This window comes from Triticum dicoccoides, chromosome 1B, assembly GCF_002162155.2.
Source record: "Triticum dicoccoides isolate Atlit2015 ecotype Zavitan chromosome 1B, WEW_v2.0, whole genome shotgun sequence".
In the NCBI taxonomy this organism is placed as follows: Eukaryota; Viridiplantae; Streptophyta; class Magnoliopsida; order Poales; family Poaceae; genus Triticum; species Triticum dicoccoides.
This window is the reverse complement of record NC_041381.1, coordinates 559,874,673-559,886,559: the sequence shown is the minus strand read 5'-3', so window position 1 is coordinate 559,886,559 and position 11,887 is coordinate 559,874,673.

Below are 11,887 nucleotides of genomic sequence, written 5' to 3'. Positions count from 1 at the left end.
TCAGCCTCCCGACATGATTCTCAAGAAACAGAAATGCTAGATGAAGATAGTGAACGTAGCTCTATAGTTGATTACAACATTTCCCCTACACTAGCATCGCATGTGCTTGCTCTAACTTGGCAGCGTGATATGTGGTTGCATGTTGCATATGGTGTCTAGATTGTAATTCTTCCAATCTGGTTAAATTGCATGTGCTAGTCTGCTTAGCTTATACATTATACCTGTTAATGTGACATGCCTTCCTGTATTTAGTACATAGTACATCTATCTATTAAACATGTCCTTATATAAAACTATTGTTTTTTTGTATCCCGCATCAATCAATATGACGAGACACCTTTAGTATATGCAGTGCGATATTAGTTGCATCTTTCATATGATTTATAGCACGCGTTGCTTCTAATTTGTTGAAATTTCATTTATGATTGGACGCTTTTAACTTGGCAGAGTCATATTGGTTGCATATTTCATGTGGTGTCTAGCTTGCATTGCTTCTTATTTGTTGGAATGGTTTCTGCTTAGTTTACACAAACAGTTGTGAACATGCCATGCCGTCCTGTTTTTGGTACATATTCCATCCTGGTATCATGTGTTTGCCTTACATCAAAGTAGTGATTGTCGGTATCATGCATGAATAAGTTTTGAAGAGAGAATTTTATTGCTTTTTCTTGTCGGTTTTACTTGACAATTCAAAATCAATAAAGCGGAAGGAAGTTAGCAAGGCAGCAGATAAAGGTGCTCCTTCCGAACGGAGGGCCTCTACAGTTTCTACTCCTCCACACCCCCAAGATGATTTCCAAGACAACACATGCATAGACACTCAACAAAGCTGTGTTTATGATGAGCACGTCTCCCCTAGTGCACCATCACCGGTGCTCCCTCTAAGTTGGCACTGTTATGTGTGGTTGCATGTTATGTGTGATGTCTAGCTTGTATTGCTTCTAATTTTGTTGAATTCCATCTGCTTACTTTACACATTATACTTGAATAAGACACGTGTTCCTATTTCTAGAACATACAATATCTGTCTATCACACCATGTTCTTACATCAAATTACTACTGTTGTGTAACCTGCAACAATCACTTATCATAAGACACGTTTGACTTTGGAGTGTGATATAGGTTACATCTCACATTCTTTTCTAGCTTATACTACTAATTTGTTGAAATGACACTTATGATGAGACAGTTTTAACTTGGTAGAGTGATATTCGTTGCATCTTTCATATGGTGTCTAGCTTTCATTGCTTCTAATTTGTTGAAATGCCTTCTCCTTAGTTTACACATCATAAGCTGTGAATATGCAATGGCACTAATGACGAGATACCACTAACATGGTAGTGTGATGTTGTTTGCATCTTGCATATGATTTATTTCTTGTACTACTTCACATTTTTTTAAACGCCATTTATGATGAGACACTGTTAACTTGGCAGAGCGATATTTGTAGCATCTTTCATATGGTGTCTACCTTCCATTGCATTGCTTCTAATTTGGTGAAATGTCTTCTTCTTAGTTTACACATCATAGTTCTGGTTATCTCTTCCATCCCGTTTTTCATACATATTACATCCTCCTATCATGTGGTTGTCTAACATCAAAGTTTAGTTCGTCTGCATCACGCATCAATTTGTTCTGAAGAATTAAATTGTTATTCGTTTTTCTTGTCGGCTTGACTTAACATGGCGCAAAGAAAGAGGAAGAAACACAGAATGGCATGGAATGAGAAGCGGATGAATCTTGCAGATTCTGCTGGTACTGATGGTGCAATAGAAGGTCAAAGTCCAGCAAAAAATTCTACAAACACGGCATCCCATGCTACACAAGCTGTAAAAAAAGCCAAACAGAAACAAATAGCTGCCACCAAACAAGCAGAGACAACCCTAGTTCTTGCAACACCTACCACAGTACTACCAGCTGCACGAGTTACTCGTGCGTCAACTGAGCTAGCAACACGTTCCCAAGCTCCCTTGCCACCTGACACTACTTCCCAAGAACTCTTGACACAAGACGAGTTGGCAGTATCAGATGAACCTTGTGAGCTTTAACAGCAAGAAGGTAGTTGCTGGAGTCAAGTTACAGTTGCATGATTCTTTATATGTAGTCTCACAGTTTGATGTACACTAATACTTCCTATGTTCATTGTTGGACTAGCACCTAGGCGCAAGAGGAAACAAACATCAGGATAATACTTTATAGGTTAACTAAATCTATAGGAGGAAGAATGGAGATCCGTTTTGAGGCAGGTTTAAAAAGGCCACGTGATGCTACAGAGTCAGCCAAGTTAGTATCAGAGGCAGCGGTTGCCGTTAGGTGTCATGTACGTATCCTCCCAACATGGATTCAGTACATGAATGACAAAGACAAAACCCAGTTCAACACCTTCCTCGACCATTTATCTGTAAGTATGGTTATGTATGGAAACTAGTAATATCGTCTTGCTCTGTCCCATACTTTCTAGGTTGCTGATAATGAGACTCCCATAATTTTCAACAGATGAGGTTCAAGTTGGATAGCCAAGATGATGCAACCAGACAAGCTTGCACCCATGTTTTCAAGTCTGCTCTACGACAGTATCGGTATAACTTGAGGAAAACTCACTTTGAAGGCAAGGCTAACAGTGAACTTTTCCAAACATCTCCAGTGGAAAATATATCGGATGAAGACTGGAGGGGCCTTGTTAAACACTGGTCTGATTCGAAGTATCAGGTACATTATATATATGTGATCAGATCACATGTTGAAGTCCTATTTACGCATGTGCCACACAAATCTATCTTCTTGTAGGTGAACTGTTCAAAGAACAAGGCCAACCGTATGAAAGTGAAATTCCAACAGATGACAGGATCCCGTAGCTATATTGCACACTACGAGGCTCTTGTAATTAGCTGCTGTTTCACTCTTTTCGCTGTACCATATTATCAGATCTATATTGACTTGTTCAAAATGCAGAGGAAATCCCGCAAGGACCAAAAAGTACCTGAACCAAATGCTGTGGAAATCTTCAAGGACTGTCACACCAGCAAGAAGAAGGGCATGACTACACCAGTCAAAGCCGCTGTTGTAAGTCCTTAATCCTCATGCCTTTTAACTACTACTTACTATGACTTGTGCCTTGAACTGCATGGTTTGCAGCCAATGTCTATTACTCTTTTCAATTTTATACACAATTGTCTTAGCGTATCATTGCATCTTACAAGGTTTAAAAGAGAGGAGTGATGTTCCTTTGATCTTGACCCATAATCTAGTTTCGTGCTGGACTTGCCCACACAACATTACAATTGCCTGTTTGTCTGTTCTCAGTTGTTTTGTGATATGAATGATGGCATACTATGCTTACCGTATTATAAACTTCGTCTCTTTATCCTTAGCCCTCAATACAATGTGAAGAAATAGACAATACATTAGCGATGATACATGGTCATATGTTTGGAACCTGGTTTTATTATGTACTTTGCAATAAAATACAACTAATATTTTACATGGGTTCACCAGAATAAGTTTTGTATATAGACCAAAGCTATTTTTTTTGGTTTTGCTGCCTCCTTAATATCTTCTGTTCTGGTACTGCTAATGTAAAACCTCAATTTTTCAGCGAGCTATGGAAAACATGGTGGAACCGCCACCTTCTAAAGGTGGCGAGGCAACTATAACCGCAATGTCAGCTCTTGTTGCAGTGGGTCAGTACCTGTCCACTAACAGTGCCAAAAGCACGTTCCTGCGTAATACTGGGTTGGTTAAGGCAATATCGTCCAAACTGCCTCATGATCAAGATATGTAAGCTCAAAGCAATGTTGTATCTGCGCTCCAGACACAAGTCCATTCCCTAAAAGAGATCCTTTGTGAAACAAGGAGAGACATTGTTCGATGTCGTCAAGATATGCATGGTTTTGAAACCAGACTATCAGACCTTTGCTATGTTGTTCAGGAGCCTAGGGGAAATGAAGGCGAGGGTTATGGTGCTCCATCGGACAATACAACATGAAAACATAATAGTCAGGTCAAATGAACTGAGCTTCTGAACTTCTGGTGGTGCATTTATCTGCTAGACTGTTAAGTTTTATGCCAACCTTCCTTCTGTTATATAGTTGTAATTTGTTTTGGTGTGATACAAAATTTATTCTTAACGTGCAGCCACCGGCTGAAGAAAATAGCAAGCCGTTTTTCTATAGTGTAGGGTGTTCCCTATATTTGCACTGGTGGCGATCTTTGATGCCGAGTGGATGTAATCTGTGCAATCGCCTCAATAGCCTAGCGTTAGTTTCAGCCTTATTTATTTCCTAGTCTTCTGTTTCCCTGGTTTGCTAGTGGCCGCAACAACCATGGGCCATATACGGGCCGTAGGATCCATGGGTCTCCTACGGGCCGTCGATAAATGGGCCTCCAACAGGGCCGTAGAATCGACGGGCCTCAGGCCATCGGATAAATGGGTCTACATGGGCCGTAAACGGGCGTAATTAGTATCGGCCCAGCACGGTAACGGGCCGTTAACAGGCTGTAGGACAACAAAGGCTTAATTCTGTCACAGGCATAACGGGTCGTTAATGGGCGAGAATATAGGACGGGCTGGAAACGGCGCAATGGGTTAATAGGCCAGAAATGGGCCGACTCTTGCCATGGGCCGAATTTGGCCCATTAGGGAAACAGGCCAGTAACGAGCCGACTCTTTCCATGGGCCAAATTTTGTCCATTAGGGAAACAGGCCAGTAATGGGCCGGAAGTAATCGAGGGCCGAAAAGGAGCTCAAGAACGCATGGGCCGTCAATAGGCCTAAAGCTAACACAGGCTGGAAACGGCCCATGTAAATCACGGGCCGTTAACAGGTACAAAGAAAATTACTGTTCATTATGGGCTAGAGTCACCGTGGGCCTGTAAAGGGCCGAAAGATACAAAGGCCTCATATGGGCCGAAATACATTGTGGGCCATACATGGGCCGAAAGTGAAATGGGCTGGTGTTATATTCGACGGCCCACATGACGTTGTTGGGCCGATTTCCTTTAGGGCCTAACGAGCCATGAGTTACCGGGCCGTAAAATGGGCTATTTGCAAAGAGACCGTTAACAGGCTTTTCATGGGCCAGCCCGTTAACTTTTGACCAAGTCAAATGGGCCGACTTTGTAAGCTAAATGGGCCAGTGGTGGGACGTGGCACGTGTCGACATATCATAGGCGCCTATCTGACCCACTGACGAGCCGACATGTGTTTCGTCCGGCCAATAAGAATTTTACACGTGGAAATTTCCCATTGGTCGGGGCTGTTAACGGGTTATCGGATCCAAAACCCGACCCGATAGCTTAACGGTGTTCCGTTATGGTGGATGCCACGTGTCGGTCACCATTGACGAAAGCACTTCTGTGACGCGCGATTTATCGTCATGGAAGTGGACACTTCCATGATGATAATTTTGGTAATGTCATGGAACACTTCTATGACAGCACAGGTATGACTATCTTGATTCTGTCATAAAATCATCATGGATGTACATGCATGACAAAAAGTGCGACCTACTATGACAAACACATATCATCATGAAAGTGTATTTTTTTGTAGTGCTTGGAGTAAAAGCCTCCACAAAGTTGGTTTCACCCGAAAGGCAAGAGTCCTTCTTGGACTCCAGGGCCAGACGCCAGGGTTCCCGGCGTCTGGACCCAGACGCCAGGAACCCTGGCGTCTGGCCCCTGGAATCTGCAAAACTTCCTTTTGCGCTTTCCAAAAACCTTTTGGACTTACCCTTTTGGCCCAAATAAAGTGTTCTCGTCCCAAACTTTTCGGAAAACATCCAGAACCCCTTCCAGAGACCAAACACTATTATGCCATATATCAATCTTTATCTTCGGACCATTCCGGAGTTCCTCATCATGTCCGTGATCACGTCCGGGACTCCGAACAACATTCGGTTACCAACATACATAACTCATATAATATTATATCGTCAACGAATGTTAAGCGTGCGGACCCTACGGGTTCGAGAACTATGTAGACATGACCGAGACACCTCTCTGGTTAATAACCAATAACGGAACCTAGATACCCATATTGGCTCCTACATATTCTACGAAGATTTTTATCGGTCGAACCGTTCTGACAACATACATTATTCCATTTGTCATCGGTATGTTACTTGCCTGAGATTCAATCGTCGGTATCTTCATACCTAGTTCAATCTCGTTACCAGCAAGTCTCTTTACTCGTTCCGTAATACATCATCTCGTAACTAACTCATTAGTCACATTGCTGCAAGGCTTATTATGATGCGCATTACCGAGAGGGCCCAGAGATACCTCTCCGATACTTGGAGTGACAAATCCTAATCTCAATCTATGCCAACCCAACAAACACCTTCGGAGACACATGTAGAGCATCTTTATAATCACACATTTACATTGTGATGTTTGATAGCACACAAATTGTTCCTCCAGTATCCGGGAGTTGCATAATCTCATAGTTTGAGGAACATGTATAAGTCATGAAGAAAGCAGTAGCAATGAAATTGCAACGATCATAATGCTAAGCTAACGGATGGGTCATGTCCATCACATCATCTACTATATCTAAAGCTATAAGTGAAGCACATAGAGTATTCTAATAAATTTCAATCAAGTAGGCTTCTCCCAAAAGGTGTGTACAGCAAGGATGATTGTGGTAAACTAAAAAGCAAATACTAATATCATACACGACGCTCCAAGCAAAACACATATCATATGGCGAATAAAAATATAGCTCCAAGTAAAGTTATCAATGAACGAAGACGAAAGAGGGGATGCCTTCCGGGGGCATCCCCAAGCTTAGGCTTTTGGCTACTCTTGAATATCTTGGGGTGCCATGGGCATCCCCAAGCTTAGGCTTTTGCCAATCCTTATTCCATAGTCCATCAAATCTTTACCCAAAACTTGAAAACTTCACAACACAAAACTCAACAGGAAATCTCATAAGCTCCGTTAGTGAAAGAAAACAAAACCACCACATAAGGTACTGTAATGAACTCATTATTTATTTATATTGGTGTTAAACATACTGTATTTCAAGTTCTCTATGATTCATACCACTTAATACTTGCCATATATGCATCAAAATAAGCAAACAACACACGAAAATCAGAATCTGTCAAAAACAGAACAGTCTGTAGCAATCTGTAACTAACGCAAACTTCTGGAACTCTAAAACTCCTACCAAAATAGGAAGTCCTGGAAAATTTATCTACTGATCTACAGAAAAAAGAATCAGCACAAAAGCACGTTTCTGTGATTTAACAAAACTAATTTCGTGCGCGCAAAGTTTCTGTTTTTCAGCAGAATCAAATTAACTATCATCATAGGTTATCCTATAGGTTCTACTTGGCACAAACAGTAATTAAAACATAAAAACACATCTAAACAGAAGGTAGATAAAAAATTTATTACTAAACAGAAACAAAAACAAAAAATACAAATAAAATTGGGTTGCCTCCTAACTAGCGCTATCGTTTAATGCCCCTAGCTAGGCATAAAAGCGAAGATAGATCTAAGTAGTGCCATCTTTAATTTTCAGTTTTTTAGCGGAGTCATGCTCGAATCCGGGAGGTTCTTTACATTTCCCTTCATACTCAGAAATTTTTAGATCCAAAGAATCCAACCGCTTATTGCAAAGAGTAATCAACATATTCATGCGGTGAAGATTTCCGCTAACACTTTTAAGAGGCTGAAGAGACTTTTGTAAAAAAATTGTTACTTCGCAAATTTTTCCAAATACTTGTGTTTCTTCTTGGGTAGGATGTGATCCCCCTTTTTGAGGTAGTGTTCCCACTATTCCCTCTATAATTTCATGCACAATACTAGGATCAATTTCAGTAAAATTTCCTTTGGCAATGCAATCCAAGAGTTGTCTACGCGACATATTTAGCCCAACATAAGAATTGCGAAGAAGAGTTCTAAAGTTCACCTCTAGGGTGCAATTAGGATAAGATTCCATCATCCTATACCAAGCATCTTTTAAGTTTTCTCCTTGCCTTTGCTTGAAGTGAAGAACTTCAAACTCGGGAGACATAGGAGCGGACAAGGAACTAGCCATTAAGACAAGGTAAACGATCTAACACCCGAGCAAACAAAAAGGCAAGCGAAAAAGAGAGGATAAGATTGGGAAGAGAGGGCAAATAAAACGGCAAGGGTGAAGTGGGGGAGAGGAAAACGAGAGGCAAATTGCAAGTAAAGTAAATGCGAGGGAGATGAGTTTGTGATGGGTACTTGGTATGTCTTGACTTGAGCGAAGACCTCCCCGGCAACGGCGCCAGAAATCCTTCTTGCTACGTCTTGATCTTGCGTTGGTTTTCCTTGAAGAGGAAAGGGTGATGCAGAAATATTAGCGTAAGTATTTCCCTCAGTTTTTGAGAACCAAGGTATCAATCCAGTAGGAGGATCCTCAAAAGTCCCATACACCTACACAAACAAACAAAGAACTCGCAACCAACGCAATAAAGGGGTTGTCAATCCCTTAAAGGCCACTTGCAAAAGTGAGATCTGATAGAGATAGTATGATAACATAAATATATTTTTGGTATTTTAAAATATAGATTGGAAAAGCAAAGATGCAAATAAAAGTAGATTGAAAGCTTATATGATGAAAGATAGACCCGGGGGCCATAGGTTTCACTAGTGGCTTCTCTCAAGATAGCATAAGTATTACGGTGGGTGAACAAATTACTGTTGAGCAATTGATAGAAAAGCGAATAATTATGAGATTATCTAGCATGATCATGTATATAGGCATCATGTCCATGACAAGTAGTCCGACTCCTGCCTGCATCTACTACTATTACTCCACACATTGACTGCTATCCAGCATGCATCTAGAGTATTAAGTTCATAAGAACAGAGTAACGCATTAAGAAAGATGACATGATGTAGAGGGATAAACTCATGCAATATGATATAAAACCCACCTTTTTATCCTCGATGGCAACAATACAATACGTGCCTTGCAACCCCTATTGTCACTGGGTAAGGACAGCGCAAGATTGAACCCAAAGCTAAGCACTTCTCCCATTGCAAGAAATATCAATCTAGTAGGCCAAATCAAACTGATAATTCGAAGAGACTTGCAAAGATAACTCAATCATACATAAAATAATTCAGAGGAGATTCAAATATTTTGTCATAGATAAACTTGATCATAAACCCACAATTCATCGAACCACGACAAACACACCGCAAAAAGAGTTACATCGAATAGATCTCCACAAGAGAGGGGGAGAACATGGTATTGAGATCCAAAAGAGAGAGAAGAAGCCATCTAGCTGATAACTATGGACCCGAAGGTCTGTGGTAAACTACTCACAACTCAAAGGAGGGGCTATGGTGTTGATGTAGAAGCCCTCCATGGTCGATTCCCCCTCCGGCGGAGCGCCGACGAAGGCTACAAGATGGGATCTCACGGATACAGAAAGTTACGGCGGTGGAAATTGTTTTTCGTTGGCTCCCTGGATGTTTTCGGGGTATGTGGGTATATATAGGAGGAAGAAGTAGGTAGGTGTCCGCCCGAGGGGCCCACGAGATAGGGGGCGCGCCCTGTAGGGGTGGGCGCGCCCTCCACCCTCATGGCCGCCTCGGCTGCTTCTTGGCTTGCACTCCAAGTCTTCTGGATCACATTTGTTCCAAAAATCACGCTGCCGAAGGTTTCATTCCGTTTGGACTCCATTTGATATTCCTTTTCTTCGAAATACTAAAATAGGCAAAAAAACAGCAATACGGGCTGGGCTTCCGGTTAGTAGGTTAGTCCCAAAAATGATATAAATGTGTAAAGTAAAGCCCATAAACATCCAAAATGGGTAATAGAATAGCATGGAACAATAAAAAATTATAGAAACGTTGGATACGTATCACTAAGTTTGTTATTGCAGCAACTACATACTACTGAACTTCCTGGAAGTCCGCCGCTGCTTCTGTTTTTAATTGAGATCCACTATTTTCGGCAACGGAAGAGATTATGATTGATTTCTTCCTAAATTCTGGTCCGCATCCGCTTCCCTTCCGCCTGTCCTTTTAAATCCCCTTCATCCACAGGCGTATTCACTGGGCACAAAGGTGCTAACCGGTGGCTTTCAATATGCATCGGTGATGCAAAGCATGGGCGCCGGTGGCCCTGCTGCTAGACTGCTCGATGACACACAGCCATGCCCTTCCTCATCGCCGTACTGAGCTCCAAGACGGCTGGGCGTGCATTTGTTGCACGATTTGATGTTCGCCAATGTGAAGAGCGTCAATGGGGGCAAGAGCATCAAAGAGGCGGAAGGGCATCATGGCCGACACCGACGACGAGGAAGGGTCGGGGGCACTCTGACTGGTCGCACTGCCATATATGCTCCCGAGACCGAAGCATAGGATGATGCCCAAGTACATCACACGGGTGCAGTCAGGGTTCGAGTTGAACAAGTACAACCGCGTGCAGTACGACCATGACCGGCCGCCGCCCAAGATCGTCAAGGACTACAAGTTCGTGCTGTACTAGCTCGACCTCGTAGGCACGAAGCCTCAGGAGTACACTGTCCACGAGGACGGGGACATCGGATATCCCTACATCATCAGGTTCCACGCTGAGCCTCCGTACAAGGACATCACCTTCAGGATCGTAAACAAGGAGTGGGAGTACTCTCGCAAAGCGGGATTCAGCCATTCAGGTGCACCTTCGAGAGCGGCATCTTGAACCTGAATTTTAACTTCAAGCACTTCTTTTACAGGTGAAGAAAGTGAATCATCATTACTGAATTCTTCATGCTCCAAAATTGACCGCATATATATTTGTCTGAAAAGAATACATGTTGATTTTTTGTTGTTGTTGATCTGTGCTGAGCCAAGGAAGGCGCCAATCAAGTGCATCCGGAGCTGCCCAAGGTCTCTGCTTGCGAGTGATTGGTAGAAATTTAATTTCTGTTACGTAATGGGTGTTGCTCTGTTGACTCATGAAGCACAAATTCATATCATGCATATCACTCCCTCTTCCGATGTTTATCTTCATATCCATTTACATATTTTTAACGAACCTAGATCATCTCTCTCCCGATACTAAAGATATGATTTATGTTTTGTTTTAGAAGCTAAACTAAATAGGAGACATGTGTTGTCCATACGTTGCTTTGAAATGAATGAAATAAGCAAGCCCTGGAAGATCGACAATGGTTTTTTTCCATGTGTTTTGATCTTTTACTTCTCTATTCTCTCATGAATCATAACACATGTAAGATTTTCGAAGGATTTTGACTTCAGAATATTCAGTTATGAGTTTAGTGCTTATAGGAGTTGTATTTTGGATCATTTCATCGTACTTATATTGAAGATTTCTATGCACTAAATATCCAAAAATATTATATATCATGTTTTATAGAAATTTTCCTCTATTTTCCGCAGCAACGCGCAGGGTATCAATTAGTTCTCCTAATGATGTGATCCCGTTCATCAAATGACAACACATGTCTATGGTTAGGAAACATAACCATCTTTGATTAACGAGCTAGTCAAGTAGAGGCATACTAGGGACAAAATGTTTTGTCTATGCATTCACACATGTACTAAGTTTCTGATTAATACAATTCTAGCATGAATAATAAACATTTATCATGAAATAAGGAAATAAACAATAATTTTATTATTGCCTCTAGGACATATTTCCTTCACCTCTCTACAAGTAATTACTTCGTGTGTTGATGGATCGTGGAGGCCATCGATAGTAAGAGACGAGCTGCCCAAGTAATTTCCATCCCTGTCCCAACACACTGCCACCGCTGAACCTCTTCTTCCTGGTCGGACCCTGGCATCTACATGAATTTTACAGTAGCCAATTGGTGGAGCTTTCGGGCGAGGTGGCGCTAGGCCCCTCGCAATCGGTTCCTGGCGTACTTGTCAGCCTCCTTCTTCCTT